The 23,659-nt window shown below is 36.8% G+C and overlaps 1 pseudogene; it reads left to right on the top strand.

The window, feature by feature from the left end:
* Nucleotides 1-22,869: 22,869 nt before the first annotated feature.
* On the top strand, nt 22,870-22,982 carry LOC150099314 (U2 spliceosomal RNA; annotated as a pseudogene).
* The last annotated feature ends 677 nt before the right edge of the window (nt 22,983-23,659 follow it).

The raw sequence follows: 23,659 nt of genomic DNA on the forward strand, positions 1-23,659 counted from the left end.
GCAGAAATGTTAGAAAGTGTCAGCCTTTTGACAATGTCAAGCCTTCCAAGTGTCCATGAGAAAGTTCGTTTATTTCTTGTCAAATTCATCTTCATGACGTATTGAAGATGTCTTATTGTCATGGCGTAACTTATGTGTAATATTATTATATAAAAATATAAAGGTTTATGCTATACGTTCAGAAATTTTAAAATTATTCAATTTAATTTAAAAATAAAAATTTTCAAATAATATATAGTTGACATTACGATTTCTAAGAAAAATGAATCTTGTTAAGCCATTTTTCAATAAAAAGTCAATAAAGTTGGCCTCCATATCATACAACTATAGCAACAAATATATTTTGTTGAATATAATTTGAACACTAATTTGAATAATTTGAACGTGGTTCTTCCAATTGCGCCTCCGTAGCGCAATTGGAAGAACCACGGTACGTTGAGCCCTTCAATTAGAAAAGTCCTAAATTCGATTCTCGTCGTCCCGGGAGGAATCTTTATATGGACCTTTTCAATCGAAGGTGGCTATCCGATCTCATACGGAGGTAGCAGTTTTTTTCTCCCGGAAACTCGGGTTTTTCATTCCACATACAGACAAATAGTCCCTTCAGAACACACACAAAAAATACTAGCTGTGGTGGTGTTGGGTAGTAGATGGCGCTGATGTAGATGATTGGTAGTAGAGGTTCGGTGTAGTGGTGGAGAAGGAAAGAGCTGTACAGTAGGTGTCCTCCCGCGATGAGTCTTCGGACTCCTTGACGGTGTCACGAATAATAATAATAATAATTATTATTATTAACGATCTTGTAAACGATCTATCCAACCTACAGCTATACGGTCGCATCTAGCAGAACGCAGATGACATACCCATATCCACACACACACACACACACAAAAAAAAGATCAACGGGCTTATAACATTTACAAACAGACTTCAGCCTAATCGCTGATTGACTGATGCGTAATTCTATCGTAATAAACAGCAACAAATCTCAACTCATAATATTTAGAAACCCTCGAATGGCTACAGATCTCCCACATAACGTTACAAACCTGAAAAGTAGGCCGCACTTTGATTGCAATATGCGATGGAACACGCATATTAATATACACACAAACCACTGAGCATGTCACTCGTTAAAATGCACTACGGATACTAGGAAGATCATTTATACTGAGGAATGGTATATCTTGCTATAGTTCTACACCACAATACTTAATGAAAACAAACAAACAACTAAACACATTCCAAAATAGGCTGAAAGCAAGAACAGCTCCTGAGTGCCAAAATATTATCCCTCTTTTTTATCCATCAATACCCATAAATCGACAATATACTAAACCTCTACTTTTCAAAATACCGAATAACAGCAATAATTCCATATCAAATCAGTCCTTAGCATATAACACACATCACATGTTATTATAATAACGCACGTGGAAAAACAACCCTTTAATTCTATGTACCAAAGCATATTAAATAAGCTTCCATACAATATAAAGAACCTAATTTGGTTTGCTGCCCCTAAAGAGAGTTTATGGTCCTTATATTCAACACCCAGCAATAACAATGCCTGATATTAACGTGGTCACATGCATAAAAAATCAGTTTATTGGGCAGTAAAAGTAACCCAAACTATTAGTATAGTTTTGGTTACTTTTATATTCTGAAACATCTCACATAAGCCAAATATTAGCTTCGAAAAATGTAAACAGTATAAAAAATACACAGATAATATATTGTACTTACTATTACTGTTATTATAATTGGACATAGTTAAAAAAAGGAATGCCCACTATTGTACAAAAAATGTATCCGAAAGGTAATAGTTATAATACCATAATTGTACACATATCAGTACTCCATATACATGGTAACAATAATTAATAATAGTTTTAAGCATATAAAATAAAGCGTATCTACCATAAAACTATTAGTAGCCTAATTATACAGGTTAATGGTACCTAAAACATGTTTTTAAAAGCAAAACATTATTATTATTATCTTAGACCTCCAAGGAGTTAAGGACTGATCGAGGGAGGCTCTAAATCATTCACCCAGTTATCATACTTACCCATGAATTCATTCACACTAGATGCACTCACTACCCCCTAAGGGCAAATTATTCCACTCACTCACTGCTCTCTGGAGGAAAAACCTAGCTCTTACCCCTTTCTTGACTGTGAACAAACTTAACTTCCATGGATGCCCCCGTGTTCTCTCCCCACCTTCCATATAATGAAAAGTTTCATCAAACGCTATCCTGTAATACCCATTCAAAAGTTTATGAACCTCTATCATGTCACCCCTCTTTCTCCAGAGTCTGCAGTCATACTCGCAATCCCATAATCCTGATATAATCTTTGTAACTCTTCTTTGCACCCTTTCCACAGTTTCTTTATCTTCGCATCATCTGCAAACAATTGCAAATCTGATGATAGACCTGCTCGATGTCATTAATGTATAGATTGAACAATAATGGCCTAAGGACTGAACACTGGTTACCTTAAATCTGGCAGATTCACACCCACTGTATACCACTTTTTGATATCTGTCTGTCAACCATCCCCTGATCCAAATCAAGAGATTATATTCCAATCCCATATTCTCCAGTTTATGCAACAGGCTTTTATGTGATATCCAATCAAATGCCTTAGAAAAATCCAACATTATCATAGTGCATCCATTCGCTTTATTCAACTCGGCCGTAACATTGTTATAAAATATGAGCAAATTGCTAAAACATGATCTTCCTTTATCAAATCCATGCTGTTCCTTGCAGAGTATAGCCTGTTTGTATATAATGTTTGTCTATGTAAAAAATGATAAATGTACTGCTATGATTATTGTACTTACTATATGTAATGTAAATATATTGTTACTTGTATGAAATATATTATTATTAGTAGTAGTATGTACATGTAAATACCTGTATGCACATTTGTGTGCATGTATATATTATGTATGACTAATAAAGTTTGATTCATTGATAAAAAACCGAAAATATATAAATTATATATATATATATATATATATATATATATATATATATATATATATATATATATATATATATATATATATATATATATATATATATATATATATATAGCAAACTTGACATTTATATATATATATATATAGCAAACTTGACATTTATATATATATATATATATATAAATGTCAAGTTTGCTATATATATATATATATATATAGTAGGCAGTATATATATATATATATATATATATATATATATGAAACGTACTATTAACTCGGGGTTGGGATATGTTCATTTTTTAAATTAACTGACTTAAACCCGAGAATTATAACACAATGACATTTATTTGAAAAAAACGCAACATGTTTCGTCAAAAATGACTTCTTCAGGCGATAAGAACATAGAAAGACAATAAAAGACACTTAAATTAACATTGACACACTCTAAAGCTATACAACTATAAAGCCATAATATTCGCATTGTAGAGTCAAGGGAAATCACCTTAGACCCTTTTCATTTGAATAATAATCTTAGCTATAATTTGGCAGACTCTTTCAACTCTACTATTAGATACTGGAGATCGCGTGATTCCACACACGCACAGGTGTACAACAATGGAACTTTAACTCGGACTGTAGTTCAAGCTCATAACTGTAATTTACAGTCGAATATTATGGCTTTATAGTTGTATAGCTTTAGAGTGTGTCAATGTTAATTTAAGTGTCTTTTATTGTCTTTCTATGTTCTTATCGCCTGAAGAAGTCATTTTTGACGAAACATGTTGCGTTTTTTTCAAATAAATGTCATTGTGTTATAATTCTCGGGTTTAAGTCAGTTAATTTAAAAAATGAATATATATATATATATATATATATATAGCAAACTTGACATTTATATATATATACTGCCTACTACTATATATATATATATATATATATATATATATATATATATATAGCAAACTTGACATTTATATATATATACTGCCTACTACTATATATATATATATATATATATATATATATATATATATATATATATATATATATATATATATATATATATATATATATATATATATATATATATATATATATACATATACTGCCTACTACTATATATATATATATATATATATATATATATATATATATACATATACATATACTGCCTACTACTATATATATATATATATACAGTATATACATTTAGATATATACAGTATATACATTTAGATATATACAGTATATATATAATATAGTATAATATATATATATATATACATATACTGCCTACTACTATATATATATATATATACAGTATATACATTTAGATATATACAGTATATACATTTAGATATATACAGTATATATATAATATAGTATAATATAGTAGTAGGCAGTATATAGATCAATCTATTTCTTCCTGTCTGGCTAGATCAAATAGTATGCAGTATAACTTATTCCTGGCTAGAACAAAAATTATAATTTCCATTTAATGCAAAATTCATATATTTACTAGATAGAATTACTAAAATGGTGTATTATTATATTTTTAAAATATTCTAAATATATATCATTAAATAACTATATTTAAGTTTTTTTTTTACTTAGCTATAAGATTAAAACCAGAATATATATATTTTTCTATTATAATTTACTTGATAATCACCAAAAAAAACTTTGTACAGCTCTCTCTGATTAACTGTACTATATTCATTTTAATCCTACAATTTACATGAAATGAATAATAAATTGTTTCTATAACCACTTATAAAAGGTTATAAAGTTCATTGTTGCATATCTTATCAAAAGATAATGGTTTATGACGCTGTTGATCTGAGAAATAATATTTAAATACAATTTCATTTAAAATAAGTTTTTATTCTTGCGCTTGCTACGAATTTGAGCAGTTTTCCTCCATAAACAATAACTTCTAATGCTTAGATTTTGCATGTAGTTTTGCGAGAATTTGCATTTATACTCGATTCTGACAGCGTATTAAAATTGCGTCTGGCAAAGAACAGAATAATGTAGGCACTTGATTATTTTAGACACAGTGGCAGAGATAAATGCACGCTGCAGAAGTTCCAAAAGTTATTTGTCATTGACGAATGCGTAGAGAAATCTGAGATCAGAGTTAAAGTGTAGCATTAGGTTTGCCAATTTTCCCCATACTCCAGAGGAAACTTTTATCATAAATCTAGCAAGGAGAAGCGGATGAAAACGTGGACTGCTGGCTACACTTATTTAATGGGAACACTAAAGAATGGGAAGCTGTCGGAGATTAATCGTTTTACCTATTTATCGAAAATTATCTTGAACACTTAATCTATGTGATGTATGCTGCTGTTATCCCCCTAACTGACAAACGCTTTTTTGCATTAATTGGTCTAAAGATCAACAGTGCAAATTTTAAATAGGGAAATTCATCAGAGCCAAGAGAATTTCGAAACATGAAAAACGTAACTTTCTTGTTAGTGTTTAAAGATAAAATATATGAAATAATTGCACGGGTCTTGCGTTTCCCATAGAAACATATACAGTATTTATTTACTATTTATTAATGAAAGAAGTTGTTAATGGTTACAGAATACGTAGAAGCTTGACCAGCAACAACTACAAATATCAACGTTCAACGTTACTGATTGGATGGGCGAAGCAAATATGCTTTTATATTCCCCTTTGTCTGGGTTGATGTACAGATGAGTGGGGTAGTGTTGAGCTTTATGCTCTCCCTTTGTGGGCAGTGTAGATAGTTGATATCAGCTGGGAGCAGGATTGCTTTTAGTCTTTTGTGCTTGTTGTAGACTGTCTCATCGTATTTTTAAGCTTGTCTGATCAGTGGATTAGGATGAGTGTTTGCTCTGGTGAAAACCTTCTCTGCTAGGTCTTGTAGTAGGGGGGGGGGCTATGTATGGGGTTTTGGTCTCCGGATGGATCTGTGTGGTTCTGACATACCAAGGTGCATACATGAAGTTTACTTCTTCGGTTGATCATGGGGTATAGCTGTGCTATGGCTCTGGATGTCTTGTTGCAGATGAGTTTAATGTGACTGTTGAATGTAAGCCTTTGGTCCAGTCTAACTCCCAGGTACGTTTCTGTTTGCCACGGAATCTTTTTCCCATAGAGTTGGATGTCCTCATTGATGAGTACTTTTATTCTGGTGAAAAGCATAACTGAGCTTTTCTGTGGATTGACCTGAATCCTCCAATCTGAGAACCACTTTGTAATAGAGGAGATGCTATCCTGGAGTCTTTTGGTTGCCAGCTTGGGGGCTGAGAGATCTGGACAATATTGCCGTATCATCGGCATATAAGGCGGTGATGGTTGTTCTAGGGTTTTGTGGGATATCAGCTACATAGATCGAGAAGAGTAGGGGGCTAGAAGAGAGCCTTGGGGTACACCTGCTAGAGGTTTTCTTCTGGATGATATAATTGCATTGATTTTTATTTGCATGTATCTGTCTGAGAGATAGGATTTGATCAGCCTTTCGATGTTTATTAGTATGTTGACTTTTATAAGCTTGTAGAGTAGGCCCCGGTGACATACTTTGTCGAATGCAAGAATACAGCTACAGTGTGCTTGTTCCAATTAAAGCCGAGTGTGATGTGTTCTACCAGGCGGTGTATTTGTTGAGTGCTACTGTGCTCCTTTCGGAAACCAAATCGTTCATTAGGGATGATTTTAAGGTTCTCTGTCGCATTTTGTAGTCTGGATAGGATTACTCTCTCTCTCTCTCTCTCTCTCTCTGCGATTTTGCCGAGGCTGGATGGTAGACTGATGGGCCTGTAACTTTGGGGGAGTTGCGGGTTATTTCCAGGCTTTTTTAAAGGTGTGATATCAGCAATTTTCCAGGCTACCGGAAAATGTTGTAGTCTGATTATTCCATTTGCTATGTTGACTATATGGATTATGGCCTTTCTGGGAAGAATTTTAATGATTTTATTGGTGATTCCATCTGGTCCTGGAGCTTGTTTTTGAATTTAAGTGCTTGATGATGTTCTATATTTCTGTTGGGGTGGTAGGAGTGATGTGGTCTGGGCAGTTCTCTGTTTGCCTTAAAGTATGCCTGAATCGCCTATGAATATTATATATATGACTAATATTCAGGTTTTCATATGCAGGTCTGCACTGCTCCTCCAGGCTGTCAGCCAGCGCCTCAGCTTTATCTCTATCCAAGTATGTTATTCCATGCTTGGTCTGCATGAGGGGGGGGGGGGGGGTAAGGGTTGATTTTTTCTACGGAGGATCTTCATGAGTTTCCATATAGTATGATCAGCTGGGTTTAGGGATGTTACCTTCTTTTCCCATTCCTGGTTTCTATGATTTTGTAGGGCATCTCTTACTTTTCTGTTCAGGTTGTTTAGGATCTTCTTGTCTTGTGGGGCCCTAGTGTCATGGTATCTCTTCTGGTACGATGACACTAGGGCCCCCTCTGGGATTCTGCTGGTTGAATGGATGGGTGACTGATGTAATTGCTTTCTTGATCTACTCTGTTAAGCTTTTTATTGCAATGGCTATCTCCTCCTTTTTGTGTATGATAGGCTCTGGTAGGACTTCGACTAGTTTATCCCATGCTATGAAGGAGTGGGGGGGGGGAGGAGAATTGATCTAGTGTGCCTAGTTTGAGTACTATGGGATTATGGTCTGATGAAAATTCGTTCACTATTTCCAGCTGGTATTGAAATTTGATATTTTTAGAACAACGATATCTAGTACGTCCGATTTGCCAATAGGACTGTGACGGATAGGCTCGACAGGTCCCAAAACTGTGGCTGAGTTGGCTGCTGTGTAGTTATGCAGAGTGTGGCCACTTGTATTAACTGTGGAGCTGTACCAGGCAGAGTGCTTGACATTCAGGTCTCCTGCCATAAGAATGGAATCTGTAGAGCTTAGGATGGAATCCAGATCTGATTAATAGGAGTTTGCTGGGTGGGTTGTAAGCTGCTTATATCTTGATACTTCCTGCATTCTTAGTGTGTACTTCTACTCCTGTAATCCCCAGGTTGATGGTTTGTGGATTGGGTATAGTATTGTGGTTGAGGTAGGGCTTGATGTAGATGGCTGTGCCTCTCCCTCTGGTGCACACCTAGACTGTATGTTCGGTACATAGTACACCCCCTTATTTTTGGGTTGTTAGCAGGTCTCAGGTGGGTCTCGCTGACCAGCATAATGTCAGGATTTCTTCTAAGTGCGAACTCTTGTAGCTCTAGTGTCTTGTTGGTGAGGCCATTGGAATTTCAGGCGGTTATCAGGAGCGAGTTTGGTTGTATTTTAATTTCGCTCATTGTTGAGGGCTGCTAGTATGGTGTCGGTCCCTTGTATGAATCTCTTCGTTGAGGATGGCGATGGGTTAGTTTGGCTAAATTCTTGCAGCATAGCGGCTAATGAGGCGGTCAGAACTGCCGTTATGCTGGGGTTTTTTTGAGCGTATGTGTTGCATTCTTGGGGCGAGCTGCTTCTACCTAGGTTTTGGTGGGGGGTTGTGGTCTTTCCTGACTTGTTTGGTTTAGGTTTCCTTGATTCATATTTTGATCAATCTCAATCTGTGATCTTCGGGTGGTAATGGAAGTAGGTGACTGGAGGGGGGATCTTGTTGCTCCACGGTTTTTCGAATGATGAATGCATCCTTTGTAGTTGGCAGGATGAGGTCCTCCACAGTTGGCACATCTGGCTGTTGTAGTTCTTGGTTTGGAACAGGTAATGGTTCGGTGTTTTTGGCCACATTTGAGGCATCTGTACTCGTTTTTGCACAGTTTCTGAGCATGGCCAACCTTTTGGCAGCGATGGCATTGCCCTGCTGAGTGGTTCTGGGGTTGTTCTGAGACCGCAGACGGCGATTATTTGGTAGATCTGTTTCTGCGTGTTGAGGACTTCCACTAAAACTAGTGGCATTGGTCGCTTGTCTGATCTGGTCATCCTGCTGACCTTGATTGGTGTTAGGCCCTGATGGGTGAGGTCTGACGCGATCTCCTCAGAGGTGATGCCGTCCGTGACTCTTCTGAGTACAACTTTAAGATTTCTTTCGCTGCTTAGTGCGAAGGTGTGATGATATTGTAGTTTGTTGTTGTCCATCATTTTCGTTATTCCTCTGTAGTCTGTGACTGTCGCTGTATTTTTACCCCTTCGTCGGTGTTTCTGGCCCAGGAGTAGTCAATGTTGTGTTCTCTCAAGTTTCGTGCAACTGTGATTCATTTTTCTTTTTCACGGAGGATTACCGGGGGTGACCTTTTCTTTCTTTTCCGGAACTGTTTGTGAGGGTGCAGTGTCTTCCGTGTGGTCGTACGCGGTTCTGCTTGTGTGTTATTCTGTGAGGTTTGTCTGTCTGAAGTTTTCGGGTGGGGGGGTCGTGTTGTTTCTTTCTATGATCTCTTCGTTTTCGATGTCTTCTGGTTCATCTGTGTCTGTGTATAGGTTTATGAAGCCTGGCCATTCCGCGTCGAATTTTTTTAAGGATTAATTTAAATAGTTCTAGGTCTTTAACTCTATATCCATTACTGGTGCGTGTATGTTTTTTCCGCTGTGTGATGTTGATGTAAATTTCTATGTCGCTCAAACTAAAATGATTAAGCCTTACCTTGGTAGGTTCTTTCATTACACTTTAGTCCTTGATCATGGAGGTCCGTTGTTATTGTTCCGATCAGGTTACCAGTATGATTCTTTGAGTTCTCTGCCTGCACTTGTTCACTATCCTTAATCTCAGAATCTCTCGATGCGACCAACTCTTAGGAGATAAAGAAACATTGCGTTTATTTCATCATTTATAACTACATGATGAATTACAAAATTATCCTTATCCTTATAAGGACTGGCTTAAAGGGGCGAAGCAAGAATGCTTTTCATCTTCCCCGTTATCTGTAGAGGGCAGTGTAGGGATAAGGTGTTATTGAGCAATTAAATTAAAGCTCTGATCATGGCAGCAGGGTAACAACAATAGCCGAGCCTCAGTTAGAACTTCATTGGCTACAGAATTGCCATCCATTACCCTGATTAGTAAGTAAAGGGTAAAATCTCAAAAAATCGGACGATCTCTAGGCCACTCCATAGTGGACGAAAGACCGTCCATGTCTCAGCGTTGGTTCCACTCATTGACGGCCGCCCCGTCCAAGCACCCCGACGGGCTCCCCGTTTAAGCAGAACCGCTCAGCGTTGGTTCCACTCAGTGTCGGCCGCCCCATCCTAGCACCCCGATGGGCTCCCCGACTCCTGAGCAGAACCGCTCAAATTCCGAGGAAAATAATTCACCGACAAGAACCCCTCAGCGGGCCCTGCCGGAGAACACCTTCCCCGGAGACTCAAGGTGCTCCCTTAAGGCAAAAACCCTAAGGGAGCGAACTCAAAAACTCACACCCAGGATAACAGCAACAGCCGAACCTCAGTTAACTTCCTTGGTTCAGCATTGCTATTTGTTACCCTGATTAGTAAGTAAAGGGTAAAATCTCAAAAAATCGGACGATCTCTAGGCCACTCCATAGTGGGCGAAAGACCGTCCATGTCTCAGCGTTGGTTCCACTCATTGACGGCCGCCCCGTCCAAGCACCCCGACGGGCTCCCCGTTTAAGCAGAACCGCTCAGCGTTGGTTCCACTCAGTGTCGGCCGCCCCGTTCAAGCACCCCAACGGGCTCCCCGACTCCTGAGCAGAACCGCTCAAATTCCGAGGAAAATAATTCACCGACAAGAACCCCTCAGCGGGCCCTGCCGGAGAACACCTTCCCCGGAGACTCAAGGTGCTCCCTTAAGGCAAAAACCCTAAGGGAGCGAACTCAAAAACTCACACCCAGGATAACAGCAACAGCCGAACCTCAGTTTACTTCCTCGGTTCAGCATTGCTATTTGTTACCCTGGTTAGTAAGTAAAGGGTAAAATCTCAAAAAATCGGACGATCTCTAGGCCACTCCATAGTGGGCGAAAGACCGTCCATGTCTCAGCGTTGGTTCCACTCAGTGTCGGCCGCCCCGTTCAAGCACCCCAACGGGCTCCCCGACTCCTGAGCAGAACCGCTCAAATTCCGAGGAAAATAATTCACCGACAAGAACCCCTCAGCGGGCCCTGCCGGAGAACACCTTCCCCGGAGACTCAAGGTGCTCCCTTAAGGCAAAAACCCCAAGGGAGCAAACTCAAAAACTCACACCCAGGATAACAGCAACAGCCGAACCTCAGTTTACTTCCTCGGTTCAGCATTGCTATTTGTTACCCTGATTAGTAAGTAAAGGGTAAAATCTCAAAAAATCGGACGATCTCTAGGCCACTCCATAGTGGGCGAAAGACCGTCCATGTCTCAGCGTTGGTTCCACTCATTGACGGCCGCCCCGTCCAAGCACCCCGACGGGCTCCCCGTTTAAGCAGAACCGCTCAGCGTTGGTTCCACTCAGTGTCGGCCGCCCCGTTCAAGCACCCCAACGGGCTCCCCGACTCCTGAGCAGAACCGCTCAAATTCCGAGGAAAATAATTCACCGACAAGAACCCCTCAGCGGGCCCTGCCGGAGAACACCTTCCCCGGAGACTCAAGGTGCTCCCTTAAGGCAAAAACCCTAAGGGAGCGAACTCAAAAACTCACACCCAGGATAACAGCAACAGCCGAACCTCAGTTTACTTCCTCGGTTCAGCATTGCTATTTGTTACCCTCCAAGGGTATTGAATTGAATGAATCAATCTCTAGTTCTTCCAATTACTAATGCAAAATTCATATATACCTTGTATACAAGTAATAAAATGGTGTTTTGTTGAATTTTTAAAATGTATAGTTTATGAACTTGAATTTTATTATGCAATAAAGTTATTGTCATAATTTGAACTATTGCTTTTTTTTAGTTAAAAGAAATATATTATCATAATTTAAAATGCAATGTAAAACATGTCCTAATAAGTAGCTGGAATATCACTCAGTACTGAATGAGGAACTTATGGTTACCATGGAAACACTGCTTAACGTACTTAAATGGAATTATCAGAGATAGATGCAGTCTAACTTCTCTTGTGAGAATTAAAATAATAATAAAATTGCGGGTTCGAATCCTGCCGTGGGCATGGATGTTTGCGATTGTTTGTGGAAAAAATAGTGGTGGTGGTCAGCGGTAGATGGCGTTGGTGTAGTTGAGGTTAGTTGTAGCTGGTGGATTGAGTGGTGGAGAGAGCTGTAGAACAGGTACTCTCCCTCGATGAGTCTTTGGACTTCCTGAAGGTGTCAAATAATAATAATAATAAAACCGAAGTGCTGTTGTTTGTTTGCTTTGAGAAAAAGATCCCACATCTCAACAGAGCTTGTAACAAGAGCCAGTTTTAACCTTTTATTTACTGGTGGTTTTAACTTATATTGTGCTTTGCATATTTCAAGGATTATCCCTAAGATTCTAGAAGTTCAATTCGTTTTCACTGTTTCGTGCTTTTTTTCGTTCTTTTAAATATATATATATATATATATATATATATAACCTCTCTCTCCCTCTCTCTCTCTATATATATATATTCTGCACCACATATAGAGAGAGGGAGAGAGAGGGTTTTTTTTTTACGTATTTTCCATATGTGATACTTTATATTATATATATATAGAGAGAGAGAGGTTTTTTTTTTACGTATCTTCCATATGTGATACTTTAGAACATTCCTAAGAAAAATAAAGTGTTTTTTGTCTTTCCCCACCGAGGAAGGGGGGGGACTGCAAATAATAACATCAGAGAAAGCTGGCACTGGGATCCTCAGTACTTGAGCCAACTTCTGCCAAATGCGCTGCACTGGTGAACCCGGGTAGAAAAGATACCCTACCGTATATGCATATATTAAAGCGTATTCTATACTTCAAAACTAATTAACCATGCTAACGGCCAAGACGTCTATAGACACCAAGGTTATCATGGATGCGAAGCATATTAAAATCGCTATACCTTTGATATGTGCGAGAGAGAGACAGATTATGTAAAAATAGCGCCTTTAAGAACTCTAGTTAACCTTAAATACGACATATTTATAATTGAGTCGAAGCACTGTCGGATATTGAAATATATGATGAATACGAAGCGTATGAGGATGCGTATTTGATCCACAATGGCTGGTTTTAAAAGGTCCCAATAAACATACAATAAGTCTATGAATTTCGCATTTCTGATTACAGCCTTTTTGTAGTTGGGGGTAGTATACAAAGGAAATAGATGAATTCCGTGACTGCAAGCAACCACAATCACGAACAAGATGCGCGTACAGTTGCGTTGTTTAATAGGATTGTACTGTTCTAAGTTCACATTTACTGAACTGGATTGATTATGTACTTTTGTGATGGATTTATGAACGGAAATGCGCGAGAATTACATTGACTTTATAAACAGCTTTTCCCAGTACGCGAATTGCGTGCTCATAAATGTTCACTCGTCTTCATCACCGCCCTCCCCCCCCCTTTTTTTTTTTTGAGCGTGGCACAGTTTCTGCACCACCGAATGAAGTAAAGGAAGGAAGACGAAAAACTACGAAGTTATCGGAAAATGAAGAAAATATATTACGCCTAGTGGCACGGAATCCACGAAGGAATATAGCGAAGGAGAATCCATCGCAAGCATTTTGCATCAAAATCGGCTTTCTTCTTACCATTTCCGGCTGTCTCAAGCACTTTTACTAGTCGATTATTATTGTCGATTGGTATTTTACTGTTGGTTTTTCCAATGATGTACGGCGACCAAGGATTTCTCTGTCGTATGCTTTTTCAGGCGATGTGCACCCGAGATGGTATTTTCAATAATCCCAACAATTCTATGTGAGCCAATAAAAATTCGCACGCACTTATTCGGTCAAGACAGCAGCAAATCTCCATGAACATTTGGACAGAAATTTTTTGAGAAAAGCTAGATGGACGTATGTTTTGACAAACTGGCTGACAGGACCTTTTGTGCTGTGACATCTTTCAAACCCTGTTAGAAAATATCTTCCATGATATGCTCCGTGGTGTTTCATGACACTTTTCTAATCTGGTGGAAAATCATGAAGCTCATGCATGACATTTCTCCACCCCACTTCAGTCGTGGAGGCGAGGATATGTTGATCAAAGGTTTTCTGAAAGATCGATTGGTCGCGATGGACCAATTACAAGGCATCGTCTGCCACTTGAACCTAAATCCCGTGGATGTTTATCTGTGGGGCCATTTGTAATTATTGGAGTACTCTAACCCCACTGGGTGACGTGGATTTTATTGATTTATCGGATGATGCAACCGCTAGGATACCCACAAGGCCATTCGGCACCTTATGAAACCAATATATTATTATTGTATTTGCGTATTTTTGTCTGTAAATTGCGGATATTTCCAGTCCGGTTTGCCTTTTTACGGAGACCAATATCATCTTCAGTTCAAAATCCATGATAGAGGTTTATCGCTTCCTAGTCGGGAATCGAATCCGGGTCTTTCCAACCCAAGGGCATCGGCTATACTGACTGAGTTATGGAGGCTCTGGAAATGTTGATGAATTGTAGGAACGTGTTGATCAAGCATACACAGCCAGGACACATCAGTCAGTATGTCATGTCGAAGGAGACTCAATAATCAGACGTCTCATTAGAATATGGCTTTCAACGGAGGTTATTTTGAACATTTGCTAAGAAGTACTTTATCCTACATTGTAGGATAAAGTACTACGCCAGCTACCAAGAGATTTACGCTTAATTTTGACATTTTGCGTTTCTTGCATTGCAGATAATCGGCATTCGTTGCAGTTATAAAGGACTAAATCTCTAAGATGTTTATCGGGACTTTTAATTTTTTTTTTTTTTTTTTGCGTCTTTCTGTTTTCCCCTTTCATTGTTTTAAGATCCAATAGTTGAAAAATGAATCCTGAATATCAGCAGCATAAACCAAAATCGAATGCAGAACGTTTGTAAAATAGGGGATGGCATCGTCCACTGACCTACCAGCGAGTCATAGACATCTACCGGTGACATAACCGACCATTGTCATCACATCTGTGTTATTCCTAGCAGGAGGGAGGAACCCTCCGAGTATATATATACAAAATCTTCTCCATTTTTACAATAACAGAAACTTTTTTTTACAAGTCGGATATATAGAATCCAATAGAATTAATAGTTTACAAGATGATCCAGGTTTACATTTACGTGTGTGTAAATGTAAACCTTGACTTTCTTAGCCTTAAAATGTAAAATCAAATTCTTTTTCAATTGATCGGCTCATCTCTGTAATATAAGCAATGAAAGAAGAGGGTGGAGAGAGGGAGTTGGATTAAGGCTGACATTTCCCCGTAGACATCTTACTTTGATAGAGCTCAACAGACAAGTCTTTCAGTATCGCTATAGATTAAATAGAAATCTAACTTCCTTTATCGACAGAAGCTAGCCTAGCTTCGTCTCAAGAGTACTCTGACACTCCGATCATATCTTTAGAAGATAAATACACTGAAGTCTGTTACGTCGCTCCAGTCATTTTGAGTGACAGGCTACACTACGAACCTCTCAAGGTATTTGAAGAGAAAACAGGTTAAGAGGGTTTTGAATGCGATGGAAGCTGCTTGTCAAGAATTGTTAGCGTATTTATTAATAATTGATAAGCAAATTACATTCCTATCTCTCTCCGGGATATTTTCATTTATTTAATATTAATATCTTGACAGGTTAATAGTTAGTTCGATTTCACTGCTTAAACACTTTTTTTCCTTTCTTTTTTTGTAGTGTAGTCAATGCATTTGAATAATGTCAGATATAATTAGTTCAATGTCGACTTAAGTACACCCGGAGAATATAGAATTAAGCTTTTCATTTAATTAACAGTAATTATTTCACGGGAAAATGAAATTATTTTAATGCATCCCATACGACTTGATTAGGCTTAACTAGGCCTAACAGGTCATTTGATGGTCTCAATGTTTCTCGAAACCTACGCGAGATCATAGATCACTTTTATGAATGTTATTTAATTTTTGTCATATATCTCTCTAACCTAAGTAAATCATTGAGTGCGCAGGAATAATTGCGCAGGAGAAAGAATAGACCATCTATGATCTCACCTGGTCAGCGATGATGTCAAACTCCAAGCTTTGTAAAATAAATAAATATAAAAAAAAATTTTTTAAAAAACAATAAATAAGTATTGTTAGGAAAATGAATTATCCCAACATTTTTTTTTTTCATGTGAATCTCGACCAGGAATGTTTATAAAGTTATCATACATTTAGTAGCGTGGGTGGATTGGCTAATTGTTAAATAATTCAAATAAGTGTCTGCACTGAAGATCAAATGTGAACTTCTCACCTCTAACCTTTCCGATTTCAGTGGGATTAGGGCGTCTAGGTTAGAGTCCCGAGTCGCTATCCTCTCAGCTACCTAACCAGAATGCATGAAAGGCAGAAAAAAAGTCACGATACATGCATAAACTCAAACTGTGTATGGATGTTCGCAAACAAACGCCTTTAGGTAGAAGACGAATTCGATTGTCAAGTGTGATATCACCACATCGTACTTACAGGTTTAGGAACAACACATATTGCTGCATTAGCAGAACTTGACTCAACATGGTACTAATTACTATAGTTTATAACTTTTATTGGATAGGAATGTTATTACACATATTACGAATTTATGAATAAACAGTAATAGCGTTGATCGGTGGAAGAGTCCGGGTTCATCGGGTCAATTGTCAACATGTAGGGCAATGCCCGGTCCAAAACAATCTTCAGGTAGAATTAGCGGTTACCATGTGTTCAATGGGGGATGGGAGGACCCAGTCATGTCCATGAAAGAATCCTCGCATGAGAATATCGCCACCATCGGGCTGTTTCTGCCCATTCGTGCTGCCTGGATGCCCCGAAACTAGCCATAGGCATACGTGTCAAGTTTGAAATTATACTGGGAAACTAATGCGTTTTTAAAACCACTTTGCCCATGCGATTAAATAAATTTATGTATTCCATGATTAACAGACAGAATAGCAAAACTGTTTTAAGACATCAACGGAAAATGCAACTTACTTGGAAAAAAAATACGGCAAAATTTCTATTAACATTTAAAAGAGAAGGGATTTCCAGGATTTCAGGATTCATTCCAGGGTGCTCTGACACCTATCCGTTTTGCAGATGAGACACCCGAATTTGCGGAGAAAAAGCCCTGTCATCCCCGTATGATACCAGTGAACATTTTCATTTACAAAGTCTTTATAATCTTTTTTTTTTTTTTCATATCCTAAAATGGATTCCAAAGCAAGTTTTTCCAACACTAAAGGGCATTCTCTATAGTGTCAGAGTACCGAACCCACGCAAACAAAACAATGTACACTGGTGTCCAAAAGCTAAGGACGAACTACATATTTACCACTATGAGAAAACGTTTTTGTGACTACAGCCAAATGTGCACATAAATTTATTTTCAGCATACTAATGAATTATATGACCCAAAAATGCGTTAAAATTTCGCACAAATTAAATTGCAATACATTTTTAACAGAAGTTATAAATTTCCTAAGGACGTAGTTAGGTTGTTAATGTACAGTGCTTACAGAAAACTATGGGGAGACACATTTCAATATTGAGTATGTCCACTAAGAAGTGCGATGCAACTCTCACAACGTCGTACCATGCTTAGCACCAAGTGATTCACGAGTTCTTGAAGCAAACTGGTCCACACCTCCTTCAGAGTAAGGATAAAGCCTTGTTTGTTTTCTGGAGAGGAATTTCGAGCAGCAATGCGTCTCCCTCTTGCATCTCAAACGTGTTCTATTGGGTTGAGATCTGGGCAGCGATTTGGCCACTCGATTCGGTTAATCCTCGGTCTCTAGAAGTATCTTCGGGTTCTTGTACGATGTGGTGTGGCATTATCATCCATAAAAATAATTTTTCGCCTACAGCACCACGGAACAAACGAACATGATGTTGAAGAACTTCGTTGTAATATCGCTCACCAGTCATAGTCCCTTTTTCCAGCACTTGCAGCTCGGCGCATCCATTAAGCACAATGCCTCCCACACACCATGATCCCAGTACCATTGTGTCTATCCCTTTCAAGAACATTCTCGCGATTGTAAGCAGTACCACTTTCATGCCAGATCAAGTGTCGTCTAGAATTGGAGGAAAGACATAAATGACTAATCTCTAAAGAGTGCATTAGCCATTGGTGTCTTGTCCAAGTTTTATGAATACAACACACTGAAAACGTGCTCTACAATGAACTGTGGATAAACGGACGCAGACTACAGGCATTCGGGCGTAATAGACCTACTTGTCGCATACTTCTTGCACAGTTTGTCGAGATATTCGCGAACCTGTGCTTGAATGGTTTCGATTTTCAAGGTGACCTGCGGTGGTGCATCGATTACGTTTTTGCTGTTATAACCAAAAGTCTGTCTTCATTCTCGGTTGTATAGGGAGGGGCGACCTCTTACAGGGGCGTCTGGAACACATTCCATTGGTTTGAAACGATGCCCAGAACCTGGATACAACGCTACGTGAGATTCTAAACTCTCTGGCAATATTAGTAAATTCTGTGGCCTTCTTCAAGCTTTCCATTAATTCTTCCGCACGTGAAATCATCTAGATGTCTTTGAGACATTACAAGACATCCAAGTTTGCAACTTTATTTCTTCCCGAAACTAGCTTTTTTCGCACACAATTCGCTTAGCGCAGACAAATCGCTTAGCGCGATCCCTGTACTCGCGATTCGAAATTTACTCGAAATCGTCAGTTATACAAATCACCACAAGCTGATTCGCGGTTGTAATCTTCAGAAATAGTGTTCGTCCTTAGGTTTTGGACACCAGTGTATAAAATACTGTCTGCCAGTCTCATAGCTTAAGTTTCGTTTTCGTAATTCCACTGATCCGAAACCTTTTGTCTAATTCTTTTTTTTTTTTTTTTTTACGCAATTGTTTGTCCCAACTTTTACATTGTTCCATCTTACTGATCTTCATCCCAGAAAAATACCGTTCTTTAATACTTTTAATACTTCTCCATCTCACATTCCCTCTGCGTTAATTATTTTACCGCACTAATCTCCATTTAATCTTTGAATTTATGCTTCTAGTTCCGATTTCTTCATTAGTTCTTCTAAATCCTTTTAAAAAAACCCAAACCACAAAAAAGTTTCAACTCAACGCCATTTTGAAAAAAAAACCACGAGTCCAGTAAGTCCCTTTCTGAGATTATTTTATTTAAAAAATCCTCTTATTTTGAACAATGCAATATATTAAGTCGTTTAAGTGAAAAGATTTCTACATTTTTTTTTTAAGAAATAAAAATTAAATCTGCAAAGTATGGTGAATGTATTAGAATCCAATCATTATCAAAAAGATTAGACACTAAGAGAGAACCGTTAAATAGATTCCAGGTAATCTGTCAGGTCACGTGAACCTTTTCTGCCATTTCTTTTGTCTTTTGTATATCCGCAGAAATTAAGTATAATCTTTTAAAAGGATTTCAAAGAAACGGGAGAAGGTCAGGTTTCATCAAGGGGGGGGGGGAGAAATAAGCTTGCTGATTGCATTCCATTAAGAATTTTCATGGTGTTTGTTATTTTCATTTTATTGAAAATAATAAATTTTCAAGAAAATTTATTATTTTCGTGTGCGATATTTATAATAATTATATTTGTGAAATCAGTGACACTGTTCATTTCATAATAACGAGTAAAATAAACAAGATCGTTACTTATCTCTCGGTAGATGGCGTGCTGTATATTCAATTAAAAAATATACAAGAAATAGAAATCGAAAAAAAAAAAAGAATATTTTCAAAAACATATAAAAAATGAAGGGATTAAACGTAATTCAGTTTATAAAAGAATTTTTTTATTTTTTTCCTTGTTAATAAATAAGAATGGCGAAGAAATTAGGCACTTGTGTTTCAGAATATCATTTTTTTTTTGTAATAATAGCATATTAAAAGTTTATAAATACAAGCATTAAAAAACGTTTAATAAAGAATATTTTTTATACTAAGAAAACTATCTTGAATATTATCTTACGCTTGTTTAGAGAACATTATTATAATGCAGCTCTTGAAGTTTAAGTTCAACAGAGGTGGTATTCTTTTATCTATTAGAAAAATAAATAACTACAGAAAATAAATTTTATTTGTAATTAAGAGTACACTAGAGAAAAAAAAATGCGCACTAGAGCTGCGCAGTGTATTTCAATATGTGTACACTAGAGGTCGCAACATAATAATTCAATAGTACTGAGTGTGCATGTGATCAAGTAATTTTTTTATTTTATTTTAAGGCTAAATGCAACAAATCGATGTCATTAATTTTAGATTTTATTAAAATTATAAAAATATGACGTACATTTTTTAATACCTTACTTTTGTTTTTAAATGCATACTTTTGAAATTTTGTGTTCAGAAAACGAATCACTGTTTTTCAATAAAAAGATAAATAAATAAATATAACCTTACACCTGAATAAATTTATTCACAAATTTTATTTTGTGTGCAACGCACAATGATGGAAAGAAATATTTAATGAGGTGATCGTGGTCGGATATTTTTAAATAACTGTTCAAAATTTGTGACGTGAGTGCTCAATACTGAATGATGAGCTCATTTTTTTAAAATAATTATTTCATTTCATGCATGAAACATTTGCTCGCAAACATGGATCCGACATTTTCATGGTATTTTCTTTTATTAGGGTAAAATATTTCGACGAGGGAGCCTTGTAGGATTCAAAGATAAAAGAGAAAATCGGATGAATACTTGTGGACAATTTGGCCGAAGCTTATATTAATAATAATAATAATTATATTTTTGAAAATGTCAGTTAATAGTGTTTATTTTCTTACTTATATATTAATAAATCTGAATAAAATATTAATAATATAAAAAATTCTATTAACATTTTTTAAATAAATTTTTTCTAATAAAAAAAAAACTATTTATACACCAATTTATTTTTAAGATTTTTTTCATATATAATTAGATGTATAAAAAGGTTGCGATACCTATAATCTTGGACACATTTTGCAGTGCCTATGAATCTTGGACTTCCGATAAGAAATTTCAAACATATTAACACAATTTATGTATGTGGAATTATAAAACATCAGAAAAAGAACCAAGTTATCCATTGAAAAAACTAGCTGATGATTTATGCAGAACAGGTTAAAATGAGCAAAATCCTTAGGTATGTGATGATTATATGTCCTTTAATAGAGTTTCAATTTCACAGTTTAACTTTTTTTAATAAGTAAGCTTGATCTATATGTAACTTGGCAACAGAGATGGCTTTTGTACCAGTTTCCAATATTTACACAACTTATGATTTCGTTTGTGAAACACTTTATCTCAAACCATGGAAATATCCACCATTAGGCGTTTCGGAAAGAAAACAAAAATTGCAGAGGGATTATTCAAGCGATTATCAGAAAAAGAAAAACTCGCTTTTATCTCTACGAATTTCTCAAAAACAGCTCTTTTATTACCTGCGGCAGAACTCACCCCTAAAATGCCGTGTTTATCAATTTGATTTCAAGCGAACTCCGTACTGGTTTTGTTCTTCAAATAAGAATCGACAATCTAATTAAAAAATCTTTATAATAACGACTTTTATTCTGTATTCACTTTATTTTGCTCAAGTCAACTGGGCGATAAATCTTTAATTAAACAAAGGCTTGAATAAGGTCTTTCTTTTAAGGATGTAAAGGCTTTATCTGAAATTATATATGATCCTTCGGTACATTTAATAATAGCACTGCTTAGCATTTTATCATATTTACGCTTTTAGGGCAAATTTTAACTTTCTACTGTCTACACTCTGCATTGAAAGTTCCGTAGAGTAAATAATAAATACATTATTTTCCAAAGAAACAAGTTTTTAGTAAACATCGAAAAAAAAATTCGTATTTAGCGTCTCAGCCAAGCTAATCAAACTTCCTTCTCTAGGTGTGTAATCATTGCCTTGAATTCTTCACTATTTGGCTTAAGAATCTATTCAAAAGAGAATTTATGCTGCAATATTTATTCTACTGAATTTTTCGTTTTTTCTTTTCATGTTTTTTTAATCGTTTGCTTTTAGTATTGTACCATGCTATGAATAAATGCAATAGCTATTTCTAACTATTTATAGAAATATTAAATTCCTCCGTAACAGAGAAAAAACATTCATTCATGGTAAGAAACTTAAGCTATGTAAAGTGTTTTAAAAAGTAAATCGATAAAATGTCAAATTGCCTTGATCAGAATCGTAGTTCTGAACAAAGTATTCATCTTGTTTATTTGGGGAGTTCATCTTGACATTACAGTGAATTTTTCTTTTTTTGATAACATCGTGCTCTTTTGTATTCAGTCTTAAACATACAAATAATCTTTATTATCTTTCCTCTTCACCGTCGTAGACTGATGTAGCCTGTTAGGGTCAAGTTACTTGGCTTTTTACAAAACTAATTAACAAAGCTATATAACATGAAAATGACTAAATAAAATAAAATTATCTTAAATTTCAATAATTTTGCCTAAAATTTAATTGCAAATTTAATATTATATTAAATATTTTTTAAAAAATAAATAAAACTTGAAATTTAAAAATAAAATTCTAAATTACTAATATACCTTTTTTGTTTATTATTATAATGCTTCTATATAAAAAGTGGTTAGAAATCCTAGTTGGTTGAGGGTGAAAGCGTCGACCGTGAGATGCGGTGATCAATACCCTTGGAGGGTAATGGATGGCAATGCTGTAGCCAATGAAGTTCTAACTGAGGCTCGGCTATTGTTATTACTCTCCTGCCATGATCAGAGCTTTAATAGCTCAACAACACCTTATCCCTACACTGTCCTCTACAGATAACGGGGAAGATGAAAAGCATTCTTGCTTCGCCCTTTTAAGCCAGTCCTTATAAGGACTAGTTGGTTGATATATTGATGCATATTGATATAATGTTTACAAACCTAATATCGCTTCTCGGCCTTTTGGCTTAGATCAAGTGTGTACTAAAGTTCATTTTTGTGAACGGGGAAACATAAGTGATTAGCAAATTGTAGTTATATGTTAGCTCAGTTATTATTGGGCAAAGCGTCTCATTGAGGCACTTGATAATAAACTACAGATACAGAATAAACCCCAGACTGGGGCAAGAACAACACACTCGGTGGTGGGAATAGCTTAGCCCCCCCCTCACCAGCATGGCTTTGCCGCGTACGCGGACCCTTGGAATCGAAGTTGAAGCTGATCTACGACCTCGATGTTTGGCCAAAGCCCTCATCGAAAGCGTCGGCGCTGAGCAGATTTTTGGGTTTACTCCCTTTGGTGGTGCCGCTTCCAAGTAGTAGTAAGGAGTGAGCAAACAAGAGACAAACTACTTGCAGGATTCGAATGTAATGGAAAAACAATAGTTCCATTTTTGGTAGGGAGCATTACCAAACTACTTCGAATCCCCAGATTCCATTTAGAATATATTGAAACGGATGTAAAGATCATCCACGAAATATTCGGGAAATGGGGGGTTATACACAAGGTGGAAGTCCTAAATGACGCAGAAAACCCCAAATGGAAGTCGGGTGAAGTCCACATCTCCCTCGAGATGAAAACGCCCGTTCCCAACTTCATTTTTATTGGATCCGCCAGAGTAATGATAAATTACCATGGTGTTAAAAAACAATGTTTTAGATGTGGTGCTTTCACTCACCTTGGGGCGGACTATCCTAGAGTGAAATGTAAAAACTGCCTCAAAGCAGGCCACAACC

The sequence above is a fragment of the Typopeltis vanoorti genome, chromosome 14 (assembly GCF_054136105.1).
Source record: "Typopeltis vanoorti isolate ZY-2024b chromosome 14, IOZ_Tvanoo_1.0, whole genome shotgun sequence".
Lineage (NCBI taxonomy): Eukaryota > Metazoa > Arthropoda > Arachnida > Uropygi > Thelyphonidae > Typopeltis > Typopeltis vanoorti.